This window comes from Talpa occidentalis, unplaced genomic scaffold (assembly GCF_014898055.3).
Source record: "Talpa occidentalis isolate TD23 unplaced genomic scaffold, MPIMG_talOcc4v2.1 talOcc4.8, whole genome shotgun sequence".
Classification (NCBI taxonomy): domain Eukaryota; kingdom Metazoa; phylum Chordata; class Mammalia; order Eulipotyphla; family Talpidae; genus Talpa; species Talpa occidentalis.
In genome coordinates this window covers 75996788-76017067 of record NW_023605194.1, presented here as the reverse complement: position 1 = coordinate 76017067, position 20280 = coordinate 75996788, and the positions used below count along the sequence as shown (strand labels likewise).

General features: G+C 56.7%; 1 protein-coding gene across 1 annotated transcript in view; it reads right to left on the bottom strand.

The window, feature by feature from the left end:
* The window catches only part of SYT2 (synaptotagmin 2), a 102608-nt gene extending 83890 nt beyond the window's left edge, over positions 1–18718 (bottom strand). Inside the window, exon 1 of the mRNA XM_037497658.2 lies at positions 18666–18718. The gene's annotated coding sequence lies outside the window, so the exon portion shown is untranslated. The remainder of the gene's footprint in view (positions 1–18665) is intronic.
* Positions 18719–20280: the final 1562 nt, after the last annotated feature.

The window sequence follows — 20280 nt, the reverse complement described above, 5'->3', positions numbered from 1 at the left end:
CTCTGGGGAAAAATGAATGCACATTTCCCCAGCTCCATTAACTAAAGAAACAGTCTGCGCAGCTAGAAGGTGGAGAAGGCGTGCTCCCTGCAAGAGAGCGGAGGGGACGAGGTCTCTGGAAAACAGCCTCCCGGGGCCAGCACGCAGCCCCACAGGGGCACAGGTCAACCCTCAGTGGCCAGTGCCAGGGCCCCGCCAGGACAGGGCCAGCACACTCATCAGAGAGAGGACCAGCCAGAGGCCTGTGAGTGCTCCCTGTCACCTTCCCGCCTCAGCCTGTCTCTGAGTCACACTTAGACAGACAGGGCCTCGAGGAAAACAGTGAAGTCACACATTCTCTCTTTTCTTCCTGAAGGAGGAGTTCTGGGCTCTGTGTGTCCACAGGGCTGAGAGAGACAGGGGCATGGCTGGGGAACTATGAGGTCCCCCACTCCCAAGACTCTCAAGTGGCCAAAGGTCAGTTAACTGGAAACCCATTGCCTACCCCCTCTGGGCTCAGGCAGGCAGAACCACCACTGTCCCATCAGCTCTCATCATCCTCCACCTCCTAGGCCATCACCCCGACCCAAACTCTCTTCCTTCCAGGCCATTTCCACACCCTGCCAGGGTGAGGATCCCCAAAGGCACTTCCTCCCTCTCACCAGCCTCCTTCCCAATAACATGGCGTCCAGGGCACTTCTGGGCATGGACCCCGCTTGCTCTCCAGCCTCATCTCTCCGCTCTCCTGTGCTGATGCACCCACTTTCCTCCTCAGCCCTGCGAAGGCTGCCAAGGTGCTTCCCCTCCCAGGCCTGGTTCCTGCAGTTTCCTATGCTTGAAATGAGGGCCTTCCCTTTGTCCATCCGCGAAATATCTGCTGTTTCTTCAAGCACCAGCTCAGGCATATCCTTCCCTGACTCCCTTCCCCTCCACACCTGTATGTTCCTGGGGGCCCCTGCCATGGGCTGTGAACTCACGGAGGCAGCTGGGCCACGAGCACCTTTCTATCCCAGCATTTAGCAGAACGCCTGCCCATCACGTGCATTCAATCAAATATTTGCTAAATGAATGAGTGAGGCCCTTCAAAGACCCCAGTGAGGTGTGTGTCCAGTTTACATGTCGTCCTCTGAGAGGTCTCCTGGCCCCCACCCAAGGCCTGGTTTCCTCAGCTCCTCCAATTCCAGAGGCCCGTCTTAGCCCCGCACAGAGTGCCCCTCCCGTCCCGTGACTGACGTGCTGCTGTCTCCTGTCACTCCCGCATCTCCAGGGCAGCTGGTCAGACTCTCCAGCACATAGGAGAGGGGCAGAGAGGGGACTCCTCGCCCGTGGAAGGCCTGCCCTCGGCTTCCTGGGCTGGGCGAGTGACAGGCTCCAGCAGAGCTTGGAAAGTGAGTGACAGGGAAGGGGTCTCTGAGGGAAGGAGGGGTCTGGAGGGAAAGCCCGGAGGACAGAGATGCCCAGGCACACGTGTCTGACAAGGAGGGGAGCTGTTCTGCCAGAAACAGTCTGGTTTGCTTATCTTTTAATGAACAGATTCTCTCTCATACCATTAATTTTTCCCTTTTGGGAGCCTGAGACACAAAGTGAGCCCTTTCAGCCCCTCTGCACCCAGCACCGAACCAAAGCTGAAATAAATAAGAACAACCATCTATTTAGCCATCACAGCTCATGAATGGAATGGGGCAATGCCCACGGGTGGCAGCTCGGGCCTGGTGCATGCTGCTGCCCTGCGGTCAGCTGGAGCGGCTCCTGCAACAGAGGCTGAGAGGCGCCAAATGTCTCCCTGGTCACCACCCCCCCCCCCGTACCCAGGGCTGGATTTCAGACCAGGATGCCAAACACGCCTTCACCAAACATGCTTTCACACTTCCGCCTGCAATGGGAGCGTTGGCAGACCTTGTTGCTCTCAGCCTCAGTTTCCCCATCTGTAAAATGGGCTAATGTAATCTGCCAGTGCCACCTCGCCTTTCTCCTGCACCACTGGCGTCTCACCACCAAGGATGAGACGAGAGAATGCGGCAAAAGCCACGCAGGCGTGACCCACTGCCTTGGACCCGGTCCTGCAAGCCTGGCCTGCCTGTGGTGGACACAGCGAGCATCTGCGTGAGACAGAGGACTGCCCAGTCAACGCTATTTGGCCTTCTGGACAGTCCTCCAGTTTGGAGCAGAGAAATATGTCAGGTTGGAGATGAGAGATAGGTACGAAGGGACTTAGCTCTAAACCCAAAATCCTGAATTGCATTTTCCTCTCTGTTAAGCAAGCATCATTCACCTGTCTCCGAGCCGGCGGCACTACATAAGACCTTGGAGGGGAGGCCTGCAAATCCAAGAGCTGAGGCCGTGTCTGCTGCAGGAGGGCGTGGGACTACAGAGCAGGTGGAAATGGGAGGTCAAGGGCTTTAGCTCGGTTCTCTCAGTCAGAACCAAGGAGAGTGGCTAAGGCGGGTTCATGCCTACAGTAGTCTGAGGTGCCCCTCACCCAGCCTCTGATGGTGGCGCGGGACATGGGGAAGAGATGGCAGGATAGAGGGGCCTGGTGGTGGCCTGGAGCTCTGTGGGAGGGTAATGCTCCCAGGGGGTAGCAACAAGGGGGCCGACCCCAAGCTGCTAAAGCAGGCTGGAGGGTGATGAGGAAAGGTGCCCCCTTTCACCCCACAGGGGAGCCAGCCCCCAATTGTGACTCCCGGCTATCCCCTCCCTGAATTCCTGGCTCTGATATATTCTCCTGCTGAGCTGATGAGGCGTCTGCAGCTCCCTAATGAAAGGAGACTGGTCAGACCCTGGGCACACATGTGAAGCAGGTCACTTCAACACGCAAGGACGAACCCGCGGACACACCCCAACAGCACACTCCCATCATCCCGTCCCCCACCGGGGACCAGTTGACTTCTCAAGCACATGGCTGCTGTGGCTGTAATTCTATCCTGGGATCCCAGTGACATCATCCCCACAGGGTAGGGGAGGAGGGGGTGGGCAGGGGAGAAGAGGCCGAACAAGTCTTTGCAGACACTGCTCTGGAGAGCATCAGGGGAGGAGCCCGGCAGCACAGGTCACAAGCTGCGTGACCTTAAGCAAATCATTTAACCCCTCCAATCAGCCTTCCTTATCTGCATAATAAGGCCATTGAGGGGACAGAACCACTGTGGGAGGGGAAGACCCCCCACCCTCTGTCTCCCCATCAGCCTCTCACTAACCCTTTCAGACTACCCACAGCTGCACACTGCTTCTTGGTTTACCCCTTAGTTCACCACTTTGTTTTTTACGAAGAAAAACTGGGGTGTAGGACAGAGGTGGGGGTGTGTGTGAGTGGATTCACAGAGACAGAGTGGGGAACAGAGCAGGCAGACTGACTGAAATACACTGCTGAGGGGAGCAGTGGGAGGGACAGGAGAGGTCTGTCACCCCATGTGGGTCACCGCCTAGCCGGGGATCAAACTGAGGTGGTGATAGCACTGAGACTTAACCCCTAGGCCACCAGGGAGGCCCAGTTCATCAACTTTCTGACTGTTGGGCAATGTAGACACTCCGCAAGTGCAGTCCCCAGAATTAAGGACTTTGGGTATTAATCCACCCTGAGAAGGCTGCTCCACTGGCCCCCTTACACAAACCCCACTTCTCCCTGGAGAAGTGACCCCCCAATGGTTCCGAGAGTCAGGGAAACCCAGGAGTCCCACACTTACCAGGAGGGCAGCAGGAAACATCTGATTACACAAACCTGCCACGGTCCCTGCTGAATATTTCATCCAGAAGCAATAATCCATTAGTCACCATCAATTATTCATCCCGTCAGGGCCAGAGCCAGGCACACCGCACATGAGCAGCTGGGGCTGGGACCCACACCCTCTCTACCTCCATTCCCCCCGGAGGCAACCAACAATCTCTCCCATCCTCCCCGCACTGACCCAGAGTCCTACTGAGCATCCACCTCTAAAACGTGTACATGGCAGTCAGATGGCCATCACCCCACTAAACAGATGGCCAGCAAGTCATAGGCCAAGCCGAGACGGGACACAGGAGGAAGCTCACAGCAATGATTTCCAAGAAACGAGAAACAGACACACTCTCTTTTTCACGTTTGATAAGCATACTTGGCAGGTAGATGTAGCAGAGGTGACTGGGCAAAAGGTACCGGGCCAAGTGTGCCTGAGACAGATCCCGTTACAGGCCCAGCCCCAGCCACATCCTAAAGGTCATGAATCGTGGATTCTCAGAGCTGAGAGAAAAGGCCTAAAGACCAAGCCAAGAGAGCTGCAGGAGCACACGCAGCTGAGTGCCACCTGGCCTTCCTGAGCTCTGCCAAGGACAGGTGCTCGCGTCTCTCAAGGAAGAACACTGAGCCGGCAGTACTACCCATTCTGACTCACCCAACACACTCACTGCACATCTCTGACGTGCCAGGCACTGCATGAGACACTGGTTACACCCACAACAGACCACATTCTTGCTGTTAGGACCATGTTCTTAAGAGTGGATCAAAATGATTCCCCATGGCTCTTGTGTCCCTGGGGCCTCTAGGGGATAAGATGCACTTGAGTCTCTCCAAGATCAAAGTCCTGGGCTCTCTGCAAGAAGTTTGGCACCCAGCTTGCTGCCCCAGGCTGCCCTTGGGCTCCAGAGCCATCTGCTTGTTGGGGCAATGGCTTTCAGGACTGGGCCTGACCCATGGGTTCTCCTGGTGCTAGGTGTGTAAGCCCTAAGTTCTGTCTCCTCACATGAATGCTGTCCACACATACGCACATGACAGTCTTCCCTGCGGAGCAAGAATCCACCTCCACCTCTCCCTGCCCCCACTCCACCCCCCAAAACTGGTTTTCCTACTGGCGAGGTAGAGAGTGACCCACCTGGTGTTATAAGTGGCAGAGAAACAGCCTGAAACATGTTCCCCAGCAGCCTCCATCATGCCTGGAGTCTTACCATCTCTCACCCAGTCTTTTTGGGGTAGGCGGCTCTGACTAGTCAACACACAGATGTCTTTTTGTTGAGGCGAGTGCCATGCTCGACAAAGGGGCAGCCTAAATCTGTGCCCAGGGCTGCAGAATTAGACACACCAGCCTGTTCTCAGAGTTGGGGGAAGGGAGAGGAGGTGAGCAGACCCGACGAGTGGAGAGGAACCTCTAGGCACTCGGCAGCTCTGAGGGGAGCTTATGGAGAAAAGCACCTAGTGAGGAGAAAGCAGGAACTTGAATATTGACTGGATCCCCCTTTTGTGTTTGGTAAGGTGTGGAGGATTCTAAGCCCGGCACACAGAGCCTGGGCCACCTCTCTCATGACCCAAGAAGTGAGCACTACACCTTCTGCCCCAGCCTGAGAGTCCTGAGCAGGGAAACAAGGAGGGTGAGATGTATGGTGGTCAAAGAAGAGATGTCGGTGGATGGATGGGAAGAGAAAAAATGAAGAGATAGAAGAGCAGGGCTTCCTCTTTCCTGAGGGGTTTCCTGTGGCTTGGAAACAGAGGCGGGCCCTGTTTGGATGACCCAAAGGGTCAGAAAGGTGGTGCAGCCCTACTATGAGCACACAAGGACATAGCACATCTGGCTCTCTATCGTTTCTATTGTCATGGGCTTTTCCAGCCCTCAGAGCTCTGGAGAGCTCCAGTCTCTGCCCATCCTCCCCAACATCTGGCCGGATGCCATCCTATTCAGCCATGCTTCCTTCTCCCATTTCCGGTTGTTCCCAAAGCAGCCCAGCCCTCTCGCAAGCAAGACAAGGACTCATTGCTAACACCCTGCTTCCCGGCCAACACGGAGACGCCTAGATTCTCCACTCTAATCCTTATGCAGCCCTCCTGCTTGAGAGGTCCCTATTCAGTCCCAGACTTTTTTCAATATTTTATCCCCAGTTAAGCTTCACGTGGCCATGCCCACCACAAAACCCCTCCCTCTCACCAACCCAGGCTAGATTTTGCATGAGTGGGCAACAAGGTAACTGGATATAAACACTATTGCAGAGAAGATGCCCCTACCTCAAACATTTCAACCAGCTGGAGAGATGGAAGTCAATGACGTTGGACCAGAATCCAGGACTGAGGTCACAGAGACCTGTCTCCTCCCCTAACCCAGGTCATACATATCAAAACTACTGTTAAGGATCTCCTGGGAAAGACAACCACAGATATTCAGGCTCCTTCAGGGAGGAAGTTGAGCTTGCAGTTTATCCTCCTTTTATTGAGGGACCCAAGAAAAGGAGGTATGTTGGCCAAGGTCTCAGTCAAGTAAAAAGTGGAAACTATATTCCCCAGCACCAGTTTTCCCTTTCCTCCTGCCTCTATCTCCAAAATTGCAGTTAGGACTCAGCTTGTGACCAACCCTTTGCAGACAGGAGCCTTGCAGGGCTCTATCCATGGTGCTGAACCCACCCACCAGTCCCAGGCAGCTGTGGTTTGCAATTCTAAGCCCTGCTGGGGACTCCAGTACTGTAAGGTGCTACAACAGACCAATTACTTGAAGGAGACAGAGACTAACTCTAGGGGGATAAATGTACATGGGGAAGGGGACAGTGAATCATCCCAATTCCTCAGTTCTTGTCACCACGTACTGGGCATGGCCACCTGGTCCTAAGGTACTGAGATACCAGGTGGGAGGAAACCAGACTGAGAGCCAAAGGAAAACCTTCTAAGATGGAAGGCACCAGAAGGAACGCTAGGAGAAATTTAGAGGATATACGGACAACAGCAGAATCTTTAGAAGATATGGAGGATTTTTTAAAGCTCTGACAACAGGCTAAAGGTTGGGGATCAGAATCTTTCAGGAACACAACTTTCAAGGTCCAGAATCATGACTGCTAAAGCGTAGGGACAGGGGTGTCAAAAAAATAAATGCACTGTCCACTCTTCCTCTGCTGGTCGCAAAATCACCTCTGATGAGTTTTATGTATTTTCTAACCATGAGAGACCGCTGGTAATATCTGGGATGACATCAAGGTTGGGTTAAAATGAAGAAACTGAGTCTAACCTGAGTCCAGACTGGAGTCCCTGCTGAAAGAACCTGGAAACTGGGCCAAGGTCCCTGGCCCTTCGGTCTTCCTTCAGTATCTAATGATTGTGGCTTGTGGGCAGAGGAAACACTCTGCACATGTGAAAGGATCACATACAGAGGAGGACTTTTAGTAGTAGGCACAGAGCACCCAGAATTTAAATGTGCAGTTCTGTCCACACACCAGGGGACCCTGAACATTCTGTTGCAGGTTTGGCTCTCATACTGAAGTCTCTTGATGCTGAGTTCACACGCACACACACACACACACACACACACAGCAAAGAAGAGGCTTTCAGCCTAAGCCCTATTCTGCCCATCAGTATTCCCTTCCCTTCTGCACTCTCCCCCCACTCTGTGAGGCTCACTGAATACAAGCGAACTGCGGCTGAAAACTGCACACTCAGACAACTCTCTCCGGCACATCGAGACCCACACTCTAGAACCCTGCGGCAGGGAACCCTGGTTGTCAATCCATCCTCTCCTAACACCTTCTCCATTCCAGACTTCCCTTCTGTTTGACGGCCGGGTCACCACCTGTTTGGTCTTGTGTCCCGATGTCTAACCACGCTTACTACTCAGAAATTCCTCTTTGGATCAACTGAAATCCTTCACACTATAGCGTGACCCTATTGCCTCTGACATTTGAGTTATTATTACAGAAGTAGAGCATCTTCCTCAGTGGAATGGGGAGCAGAGTTTCATCGGATCTTCCATCACCAGCAGGCTGCTGCGTGCTGAGTGCAGTGCCCCCCCATCTACGCGCACAGTGCACAACCACCAGTGACAGCAGCCCAAGGACAGAAAGGGCCCTTAAGAGGGCAGCTGTGGGGCCTCCCTGGTGGCGCAGTGATTGAGCACTGGGCTGCAAAGCTGCCCGCAGCCTCTGCAGCAGCGGTTGGATGCCCAGCCGCTGGCGAGGGTCCCACATGGCGCGCAGACCTCTCCTGCCACCCGCTGCTCCCCTCAGCAGTGTATTTCGTTGGTCTGACTGTTCTGTTCCCCGCTCTGGCTCTGGTGAATTCTCTCACCCTCCCGCGCTTCTGACTGTACCCCGTGCTTGTATAAATAAATAAATAAATCTTTAAAAAAAAAAAAAAGGAGGGCAGCTGTGGCATCGCCCATCTAAGGATAGGACTGCCTCGGTGTCCCCTGAGAAGAAGACTCGAGGGCTACCTAAACCCACATCTCAAGGGTACGTCTGCAGTCCTGGCCTCTGGGTTTGAAACATGAAACTCCCCTGCCTCTCTTGGCCCCCACACCCAGCCTCCCCAGAAATCACATTGCCAGCAACTAATATACTTCTCAGGAGCCATATTTATATTACATCAGGACATGGGACCAGAAGTGTAACGGGCTCCCCGTGATTGAGTGTGACAACTGCACCATTAGCCACATGTGTCATTGGGAGATGGGAAGCCAGATAGTTTATGCTCAGAAATTCATTTCCAAGAGGACTTGACATCTTCCTCTCACAGACATCCAGACGGCGCTGACATCAGAGAAGAGATCCACGGGCTCGTCCAAGGGAGAGACCTTGTCAGGTCATTCATTCACCCCCCCCACCCCACCTCCCTGTAAACACTCCCTCTGAGAAGCTCTCTCTGCTATGGTGAAGCATCTACAGGACACTCTGCGCCTGCCAGACGTCTCAGTGCTATCAGCCAGAAAGTGCTGCCTAAGATCTAACTTAAAGCCTGCTTACTTCAGTTCTCAACCATTGCTCAAATTCTGCTCTCGGGAAAATGACAACTGTCTCCTCCTGTCATGTCCCCATCCCTGACTGCAGCCATCCTGGAACACACCCGCCATGCCCACTCCCACATCTGTGACATCAAGGGGCCATGGCCCCCAGCCCTGGCCTTGTTCTCGTCCATCTCCCCCCACTCTCCAGAGCGAGTGGCTGAGGAGCCTCCTCAGCCATGCTCCTGATTTCCTTCCTCTCTCTCCAGGGCCAGACCATAGTTTGGCCTTTGAAAACCTCTAATGCTTTTCTGGACTTTGAGAAGTGACTGTAGGGACTTTCTAGTCAAAGCTCCTCATTTTACAAAGGAAGAAACAGCTACTAAGATGGAAAGTGACAAGTTCAAGGTCACCAGGGGAATTAAGAGGCAGAGCCAGAAATGCCATTCCTCTTTGCAACCCAGATCCTGCCTCCTGCTTCAGAGTTCTCCCCCCAGGCCTCACCCCCAGGTGTGGTGCTACATATGAGGGCCACACCCCCTCCCCAAAGTGCCAGGGGTTGACCTGGCATCCCACAAGTCACATTCACATTGGCAAAAAGTCGTGATTCTCCATGCTCCCTACACCCCTTTTCCTCACCACTTCTGCACTAAGACAGTGGTCTAGACCCCACAGCCCACCTCATTCACCCTCCCCCAAGACCCTCGCTTCCAGAGCCACGACCCCCTCCATGCCGCCCCCAGAAAGTGCTACAGTGCAGCCAGGCCGGCTTCACCTGCGTCAGCTCCTAACCGCAGATGGAGCTGCCGCAGGATCTGGGAAGGCAGCAGTGGTTTGAAGAGAAACCACAGGCCCAAAGGGTGCGAGCAAACCACACTACTGCCATGCACCTGAGCCGGACACTGTTAGGACCCACCCAGAGCACAGCTCAGCCACGTGGAGAGGTGGCATGAGGAGGGGAAAGCGAAGCACGTCACCGTGAGGACCGTCTCCTCCCACCTGCAGATGAGGCCTCAGGTTCAATTTCATTCTCAATTTCCAAGGAATGTGAGAGGGAGGCACCACTGCCCTCGGGCAACCTGCCAAGAGGGTGTGCGCGTATGTGTGTCGCATTGGTGTGTTTATGAGTAGTTGTGGGTCTCCCCTTCTCTGAGCCAAGTGTCCTGCGGTGTCACAAACCCCAAACAAGAAGGGAATGTTCTCTGAAAATAGGGCAAAGGGGCAGGTCCTGGAGGCTCTTCGAGAATCTATTTTTATTAAGGGCCAGAGCCCTGTGGACACAACGCAGCCCGGAGAAGCCGCGAGCCCTGCCACTGCCCACTTCCCAAACCACTGTGACCCTCCCTGCCACAAGCTGCCACACCAGTCTGTGTGCACCTATCTCCTGAGCCAGAGAGGAGAAGCTGGAGGGACAGGCCTGAGGGAGCGGGAAGGACCAGGAGCTCTCTTCCTGCTGTAGCCGATGGCATGACAGCAAGTAGGATCTCAGATGCCCCACCAAGAAAGGACCGTGACCCCTCTCATCCTGGGAGCCCCACCCCCATCTCTCACCTTGTCCTGTTCCTTCCCTTCACTGGCCTGTGGGGGATGGGCTAGGGAGGCCGAGTGGGGGAAGGAGCCATGTGTCCCTGCGATGGATTAACCAGGCCGTGGCCACTCAGGAGCCGCAAGATGCCTGCTCCCAGTCGGGCCAGATGTGCATGAGCAGACGCCTGACCTCGCTGGAGGCAGCTCTTCCGCCGTCCTCTACAACCTCCCTGCCCTCCATTTGTCCCCTCAGGGTGCAGTGACCACATTGTCTCAGTGCCAGGGCCATGAAAACCACGGAAGAGGTGGGCAGACTGCCTGCGCTTCCTGTGGGGAGGGCAGTTATGCCCGGCCTTGGCATCAGGGCGCTAAATCTTAATTGTAACAGGCAACGTGCAGTGATTCTGCCTCCGGCTCTCAGCTTCTCTGCGGTCTGCGGACCGTGCAGATCCAGCCCAGACTGCCAGGCCAGGAGGCGGAAGAGGAGAGAGCGAAGGAACACTGGCAGAGCTGGAGGACTGGGGCCAGACACAGGAAGAACTTCCTCCCTGGTAGGGTGCCACGTTGAGGCCTGGATCTACTCCCCAGGAGGTGACTCTTGCACACCTGCTCAATGCGGAGCATTAGGCCCTCTAAAAAGCCTAACAAGGTGCCCTGCGGGTGTCCCGCGCATGAGATTCATTTCTGAATGGGGCTCAGTTTCCTCTGCATCCCAGGGCAGTGTGGACAGGACCAGTGCCCAGATGACCAGGTCCAGCTAGAGCCCTATGACCACCAGCCTGTGCGACAGGGAGGAGTGTGGGCTGGGGCAAACTGGATCTGGATGCTGAATCTGCCACCCACCAGCAGTGTGACCTTGGGGACATTTATTTACCTTTCTGAAACTCACTTTCACCAGTAAATGGGGTAGAACATCACAGCTGTAAAGCTGAAGCTCCTTCTGCAAACTCATTCTACTGTGGAGAGTGTTAAAAAGAGGTGCACCCAAGAGTCAAGACTTAAATTCCTGTCTTTGCTACTTTGGCAAAAAAATTCTTAAGTGCAACTGGCATTGACTTATTTGCAGGTCTGTGTTTGGCGGACCAGTGCTGGGTTAGCTTAGCACCCCACCTGACCCATGCCAGGGAGCAGCAGTTCCCCCCACCATGGCTTCACAGCCCAGACAACATTAGGATTAGTCTGGAAGGTGCCTGGGGAAAGTGAAGCTGTCTGCAGCCTCTGCAGCACAGGTTCAATCCCGGTGGCCGGCGAGATACCCACATGGCACATCAGACCTCTCCTGTATCGCCCGCTGCTCCCCTCAGCAGTGTATTTCAGTCAGTCTGCCTGTTCTGTTCCCTGCTCTGTCTCTGGTGAATCCTCTCACCCTCCCGCACATCTGCCCTGTACCCCGGTTCTTGTATGCATGAATAAATAAATCTTAAAAAAAAAAAAAGGAAAGCATACTCTAAAGCACACCGAGAACTGCTGTCCCTGGGGAGCCATTCAATCTGCCCCAGGTTGGGCTGTGTGCTGGGAGCTCCATTTCCAGGTGAAAAGCCTAACGCTCAGGAGGTGCAGGAACTTGTCTGGGGCAGGCAGAAGTGGCAGTGTCGCCACACACATGCTTTTGGCTCTGCCCCGTGAAGCGTGCAACTGTGGGGCATGGACCCAAGGGTGCCAGTCATCTTCTTTGCCTTCCTGATTGCCCCACCGCTCCAGGCCTTTGGGGTTCACCATCTACCCCTCCAGGGAAAGCCTGAGGTCACCTCCAGCCTCTGCGGTGGCAAAGACCTTGGCTATTATTACTCTTTTACCCCTGGTCACCTGTGGGCGCCCTGCTGGTGGTGGGGGCCAGGGCTTCCCTGGGGGACCTCAGACCTTGGGGCTGGGCTGCCCACCGTGGGTTCAGCCCTCACCTCTTCCCTGCCTCCTGCAGCAGCCACAGGGGCCAGCACGGTTCCCAGCATCAAAGAGCTAATCCAATTTCTCGACCGTGCTTCCCCAGTCGCCTCCTGCAATGCCAGGATTGATTTGGAATCAGGGCAGCCTTATTAAAGTGATGCCTTTTCCTCCTCGCGGGAGAGTCAGACTGGGAGAGGGAGCCCGTTCCCTCCCCGCAATTAACTCCACGCTTCCTGGGAACACGGATTCTCCCCGCCACCACCGCCTGCGCCTGCGTTTCCTGGGGCTCACCTCTAACCTTGGCTCGGGGAAGAGAGACAGGTCTTCCCCCCAGGTCTCCTCCTATCCCGGCGCACGTCAACAATTAGGTTCTCATGCATCCTCCCTGCGCGGCGTAGGCAGGAAAGGGGGATCCCCCTCTTCTTCCTGCTTGTGGGTCTCCCTCTACCCCTGCCCCTCCAGGCTTCTGGCATCAAATGTCAGACCCTCCCACTCAGGCCACAGCCAGGTCCATCCCAGGTGTCACAATAAGGGCTCCGTGACTGGTAATGAGGATGGGGAGCCAGGCAGCCCAGAGGATGAAATAAACGACGGTGTTTACCAAAGTGCTTTTCTCCAGCAAACACAGGGTGACACGGAACAAGGGACAAGGAGGGTCCTCAGGCCCCTCTCCAGGACATGCGCGTGCTGCCCCCGGGCTCTCCTCTCGGTGAAAGACTCAGGGGCATGAAGTTGAGGGGCCGCAGAAGCTGAGGCTGGACATCAGGAAGGACTTCCCCTCTAGAGACAGCATAAACCGCGCCCGCGCGGTCACTTCAGAGCAAGGACATGCCCAACACACCTGACAGTCGTTCAGACAGCTCCAGGGTTGGGAAACGGGGTGCTCTGGGGAGGGTCCTTGGAGCTCAGACCTGACTGACCTCGGGGAAGTCGCTTCTGCTCTGGAAGGGGACAAAGAGGCACCCGGGGCCACAGGCCACGCCCAACGTGCCTACACACCCCCCACACCCCGGCCCTGGGGCCCTGGGCTAATCACACACCCTCTTCTTCCAAATCCAGGAGAAACTGAAGTAGAAGCAGAGAAGGGGAGTGAAAGGACGAAACAGAAAAGGGAAAGGTGGGAGGAAATGATACTATAGCTTTCTCTTCTGTCTCTCAAGCTTGCACACCTGCACATGCACACGCGTGTCTGCACACGCACAAGCGGGCATGCATACCCACCCACTGCGGCTGGCTGTAAGGCTCTCCTTCCTGTTTCTCCTGAGCAGGCAGCTGGGAGCAGAGCTCTTCCCTGCAGCCTTCCCCTCTTGGCCTGGATTCCCACGCCCCAGGCCCTGCCTCTGGGCCCCACCTGCGCTGAAGTTCCATCCGAGACCAGGAGCTGCAGTGATCTTGCCGCAGTGGCTCCTGCATGTGCCATGGGCTCCCGGGGCTCACCTGCAGGACAGTCACTCCCTCTACTTAGGTGTGAAAAGGGTTAAACTCCTCCCAGCCCTGCTCCTCGGTCTCAGAGCCCCCCTCATCCTGTTCTTCCATTCATTTCTGTTCTCCAGTCTCCCTCGTGCCACGCTCATAGTTACAACCACTTACGCTCAATATTAAGATGCATGGAACAGCAATGGGTGAATTCCTTCTCTAATTGCAATACTCCCTAATTGCTGAATTTTAGAGCTACCGCATCAACCCAATTATGGGAAGCCCTGCAGGGCTCTGCGTGACCTAAGGACTCCCTGTCCCATCCAGAGACACCTGGTTCTCACAAATGCCTCAGGGGAGTCTCCCCAACTCTCAGCCCCTGTCCAACCTTGGCCCCAGATGCTCCAATGATGGGGACCTTGGCTTCCCAGCTTCTTTCTAGAGGAAAAGGACTCGAAACAGGGGCAAAGATTGAGGAAAATCTGGTCATGGCAGGCAGCTATGGGGGGTTGGGAGCCACCTGGAAGCCCCCCCACCCTCCCCAGCCACTGCCAAGGCTCTGGTTGCAGAGGCCCGTGCTGAGCATCGGTGGCCTGGAAAGAAGGGGCCGCTGCCCTGCCCTCGGGGAGCTCTCAGGCGAAAGAGGAGATCGGCTATTTTGAGCTCCCTTTGAGTCCCTAGTGCCTTTCCAGAATAGGTGCTCATTCCACCAGAATGGGAAGTGGAGGGAGAAAGTAAGAAATCAGGAGGGTGCCCGGCTCAGTGGATGCTGGAGCTCCAGGCACCCTGCGAGGGTGGCTCTGGGCTGTGTCCCTAGGGGATCTTGCCTCTCCAGCCTGGACTCCGAAGAAGAGGAATGATCTGCCACCAACTAGACACCACCTCCCTCGCCTTCTTGGGGAGCCCCTCTCTATCCAAACCCATGGTTCCCAACAAACACACACACACACACGTGCGCGCGCGCACACACGCACACACACGTTGGGGAAACATGTTGGGGCTTTAGAGGCCTGTGATTACCAAGATGGGGACTGGCAGAGGCTGTGCCCCACTCAGGGAAAGCTGCTGGGGGTTGGGGGGGGGCGGGCAGCATCAGCCTTCAGGGATCCTAGTCATTCATGCTGGCCCCCCACAGGCTCCTCCCTACCCCTTCAGAGCAGGTCCCCCCTGTGGCAAGTGCCAAGGAAACCCAACACCAAAGAGGGAGAGCTGATAGAATTTCCCCAAGGAATCATGCCTAATTCTGTCAAGTCTGCTGCTGGTTTCAATCACCAGGCCTGCTGTTCATGCTCAGGGCAGGGATGACCTCATCCCTGACGACCCCTGGCCAAGTCTGCTGGCCCCACACTGCAGCAGAGCTGGCAAGTAGGGGCAGGGGAAGGAGGCTAGGTGGGGAGGGAAAGTTCTGAGTAACCAGCTACCATGACCTAGAAAGCCCCCCAAAGTGTCTACTCCCTGTGTCTGGGACCTCACTTTTGTTTCTTAATGGGGTGAGATTTTGAACAAGTGACAGACTTCTCTGGGCCTTTTCCTCTTCATCACAAAACGGGACAGAAATGGCTGCTTGAGCCTCGCAGGTACTGGGATCTGCAGAGATGAGAGATGTTAAGGCTTCATCCTGGTGGTGGCGGGGGTGGTGTCAGGGAGGGAGAGCGCCAGCCCTGTGTGCAAAGGGGAAGGGCTATGAGGACCCCATGGGCAACATGACAATGAGGAGAAACACTTCGGGGAGCCCACCCTGCGCCAGCACTGCTCTGAACACTCTCCAGTACTGAGCTGATTTCAACCTCTCTAGTCATGAATTTACGTCCACTCTACAGAGGGGAAGACTGACAATCAGTTTGGGTGACGTGCCCAAAGTCAGAGTGACGGGCAGAACCCCAAGGGCCCTGGCTGTAGTCATTATGCTGCCTCTTGAAAAAAGACCTATGACTTGACATTTTCCAGTGAAATGACCATCATCACAGGCTCCCTGTCCCTGTGAGAACCCAGGACTGAGTTCCAGCCTCTCCGATGAATAATCAATGCGTAATGACCATTCACGCTGGGAATTCAGAATCATGTCCGTCCAGTGGGCCATTCACAGTTAGCATTTATTGAGCGCTCATTACCCCATGGGGTCAGCGTTGTTACCACCATTTAATAGCTGAAATGCTTCAGGTCACCCCATTATACCCTCTCACAGCACCCTAAGGTGGCCTTTCTAACACCTGTCACTGTTGTGATGAATTACGTATGATTATATGTTTAATTCTGTGTTCCTCATTAGATTATAAGTTCTATGAGAGCAGGAACCAGGTCTGTTTTGTGCCAACTAAATCTCTGTCGCCTCACACAGCTCCTGGCACGAAGCAGGCTTGAAACTAACGATTGAGCGAATATAGAAAACTCTGCTCAGAGAGGCTGAGGAACTCACCTACTACGCAGAATCACAATGGCAGTGATTTCTGTCTATTGTGTGCACTGCTCTATTCATGGTGACTAGAACAGTGCCTGGCATGGAACAGACATTCATCCATGAAGTCACACAATTTGTAATGAGTAGCCAGGACTGGCACCCAGGCTGTCGGGCTCCTAGTCTCATTTCTGCTGCTTCCTCTGTTAGCCACTCCCCTGCAGGGGTAAAGGCCCTCTGCTGTTCCCTCTGCCTTGCCATTCCAGGTCTTGGAGAATCCCCATCACCCTGCACCTTCTGTGCTGTCCGGCCCAGCTTCATCTAGAACCCAGAACTGGGAAGTGTAGCTAACCAAAAGCTAGTGAGGCCGGGCATCTACTCACCCAGAGCCCTTCACTATCCAGGGGGCACAACTGTCCAAGAGGCGGTGATGAGCATCCTGCAGCCTTCCTCACTCCCCTCCCTCCCCCCATCTTCTCACACTTGGCTTCTCAGCCCACCCTTGGCCTCCCTACGCTCCCCAGAGGGCAGCACAGGCCCTGAGGGGGACAGAGGAGCCCCAGCCAAAGTCCAGGTGGAGGAGGAAGGGGCCTCTCGAGGTAGGTTTGCCTGGGCTTGGGGAGGCAGGGAGGAGGCTTCTCCAGTTCTGTCCAAAGCCCACCCAACCCCAGGTCTCTGCACCTCAGCAGACACCCCATCACACACACCAAGAAGCTGCCTGACAGGGAGAGGGAGAATGAGCTTCAGGTGCAGAGTGAGGCCAGGAGAGCCCAGACCCACCTCCAGAAAAGGTCTCCCTGCCCCTGCCAGGTCTTCAAATGGGAACTTGCTTTGCCCGGGGATAAAAGCAACACCTTCTCAAGATGAAGTCGCTTGCAAGCTCTTCTGTGGAAAATGGATAAGCTTACAAACACCAACACTTCCCTCTTCCTGGGTCTTATTCTCTGGGTATCAAGCCCCAAAACAGAAAAAGTAAGAATTGTGTCTCTACTGGGAAAAGCCCCTGAACTGCTAAACATAGCTTCACAGGGGGCCTGGTCTCCTCCTCCTGGGCATGGGGGGCCAGGTCTGTGTGCTAGATCTCTGCCTCCCCTCCCTCATTTCCAGAAGCTTCCCAGCTCCTCCCTGAGCAAGGCAGGGAAAGGAAGGAGTGAGGATCAAGCCCAAGAGATCCCCGAAAGAGCCAGGCCCCAGGGGCATCCCAGAGGATGAGACCAGGGATCTGAGAGCCACGCATGGCAAAGCAGATCACACCAACCCAGAAGCCTGCAAAGAAAGTTCACCTAGCGTTGGGAGAGGGCTGGGGCCGGAGTCCCGGAAAAGGCGCAGTGAGCCTGGTGTGGACCCCTGACACTGACTCACCCCAGGCCCTGACACGCTGCAGCCTGCAGTGCCAGCCAGGCCCCTGCCCGCCAGGCACGTCCCACTGCATCAGAGCACCTGCCCCTCCCTCGGGCCCTCTGACCCCCTCTGGCAGCCTCAGGGGCACTGGGCAAGACTCTCCTTTCAGCTCTTCCAGGGGTCACAGAGATGTTTCTAGCAGTCAGAAGACTGAACTTGGACCTAAGCTGAGGAAGATGCCCAGAAGGGTTAAGGGCTACCCGGCTCCTCACCATATTACCCTCTGGTAAAGTGCCCAGTTACCAAGGACCGGCTGGATGAGGTTGAGGGATGTTACACGAGGGAGACTCCCCCTCAGGGCAGCAGCAGGAGAGGAGGGACGGGCACCCCACTGCAGTGCTGGGGCCCTGGGCCACCACCTCCTCTGCCTTGCACTCTCTCAGCTGCTGGGGGAAAGCAGCAGAAACACTCCTCTGCCGGACAGGGGATGGGGAGAGGATGCAGCAGAGGGAGAGACGGGGCTCCGGTGGTCCCGCACACCATGCCCAGGGGTGTCCTGGAGCACCTGTGGAATTTAGGAACAAAAAGGGGAAAGAGATGGAGGAAGGGTCACCTGGGTTAATGGAATAGGAGAATGCATTACCTGTCTTTTTAGTTGAAAAATAAAAACCCTGTGTCTTGAGAAAGGGGGAGGAAATTGAGAAGGGGAGACCCTCGGGGGAAAGCAGAGGAACCGGAATGGGGGGGGGGGTTGTCCGCACTGTCCCGCGGGAGCCCAGCGCTGGGGGAGGCCGAGCGGGCACTGGACGGCCTAGGTCGTGCTGAGTCATGAGATTCGGAGAAAGGCGCGGGGCTCCTCCGCCCCGTCCTGCGCTCGACCCAGGTCCTCCAGGCCCCCTCCGGCTGCCCCCCCACCTGTCTCCCCAGCCGCCCCCTCACCGGGGTCTCTGCCGCTGGCAGCCCGCGGCCCTTCCCTTGCGCCCCCGCCCCGACGGCCAGGCCCGGGAGGGGCGTCCCCAGGCTTGAGGCGGGGCCCGCGGACCGTCTCCGGAGACCGCAGAGGCAGCGGGGAAGCGGGAGGCATCACGGAGGGGGCGTCGGAGCGCCGGGAGCTCGCGCTGGGGCAGGGACTAAGCGCCGGGACGTCGCCGGCCCCGCGCTCCGCGGCATCCCCTGCAGACCAGCGCGGGAATCTGCTCGCTCAGGTCGCCCCAGACCCGCAGAGAAGCCGGCACCTCACCCCTCCGGTCCTGCTCCCCAAAACGAACCTTCCATCTAACGCGTCCAAACTCCCCCGCAAAGGACGGCGCGGGCGCCGGGCAGCCGCGGCCTCAAACTTCCCGGCCGCCCCCGCCCGCCCGCGGCGCCGCCCGCGGCCCCCGCGCCCCCGCCCGGCCGCAGGACCCGCCCCGCGGGAGAAACTTTGGAGCGCGAGGTCGGTGCCCAGCCCGGGCGGGGGGCAGACTCACCCGGGGGGACCCGCAGCAGGCAGCAGAGATCCCGCGGCCCCGAAGTGAGGGGCGACGGCTGAGCAGGGGCGCGCTCCCCGCGGGCCCGGAGCCCCCGCCCCGCCCCTGCCCCAACTCGGCTCCGGAGTGCTTTGCCGCAAGTCCTGCTGAGCCGGGCAGTCCGCGCCGAGGCGGCGAGGGAGGCGGCTGATCAATGGGCGAGCGCGAGCGCTGCAGTGGGGGGAGGAGACCGCCGCGGCGCGGGAGGGCGGGGACCCGGGAGCGGGAGGGGGGCGGGAGGCGGAGGGGGCGGACCTGCCCTGCGGGGACCCGGGCGCGGGCGGCGCAGCCCCTGGGCCTCTGGGCGCCTCGCCCCCACCTTGCCCCCCGCCTCCTGCTCAAGGTCACGGCTGCTGCGCCCTGGTCGGAGAGCAGGGCCGCCACCCGCGGTGGGCCGGTCTCTGGAGCCCTCGCCTCCCCAGCCGCCGGCCTCCGCTGCAGCTGGACGCCACGTTACTGGGCTCAGGAGGCCCCTTGCCTCCGGGATCTCTCCTCCCTCCTCCTAGCAAGGCGACTTCTACCGATTGTTTTCACCCCAAGTTGCTTGATTCTGAGCCTAAAGGGTTGGTGAGGAAGAGGGAGGGGTCCTTGGGAGAAGTTAAAGGTGGCTAGGAAATAAAAAAAAAAAAAGAAAAAGAAATAAAGGTGGCTGGGGCCTAGGAGAATTGGGGGTGGGGGGCACAAGGGAACAGGGAGGTGGCAAGGAAGGTGGGGAGGAGGACCAGGATGAGGTGGAGAGAAGCTAGAACTGCCATGTATTAACTGAGAGGGTCTCAGATGTTAGGTTGCTTAAAGCTAAGACACCCCTTCAGGGTCAGCTCCACAGGCAGCTTGCAGATAAGGGCCCAGTTGCCCAAAGACACTTTGGCCAAGAAGCCAGGGACAGTAGGTAGGTGGGGCCCCCAGGAGCAGCCTAGGGAGAGAGTACCCACCCCAAGCCCTTTCCTTTGTAACCTACCCAGAGCCCAGGGCAGAAGCAGGGGGGAGGACAGAGCACACCGTCTCAGAAATCCACGCAACACAGTGGAATAGCCACTTTGCCTCTGGGAGTCACCTTCCAGGGCAGGAGCACAGCATCTGCCTCTCCCGGAGATGCCAGGCGTGGGTGCTGGGTGAGGCTCCCAATCAGGACCCCTCCTGACCTCCGTCCTCAGTACACACTAGTTGAGTGAAAGCATGAGAATAAATGGATCCGAGAGAGCGCAGAGAAAGTGGGATTTCAGGGTTGGGGGTGTGAGGTCAAGCAGTGGAGGGGGCTTTTTCAGATCACTTTGCCAGTAACACCACGGAGAACGTGGAAACCATCCCCAGACCATCAAAACAAGTGGGGCGGTGACCGCCATCTCAGTGGCTGTCATGAAAGCAGTGATAGGAGACCTTTGGCGTGTCCTAAATGAGCGTGAGGCATGCCCACAGCCCCTGAGGGATGGCCAAAGCAAGGGGCAGGAGAGGCAGGGCAGTCAAGCCTATGAGGGCTGAAACTAGACTGACGTCGTTTTCGTGGCCTATAGCAGAGGTTCAGCCCTGCCTCAGCTGCTGTGTCCCAGGACTTTGCTTCACCAAAGAGGTTGGTTCC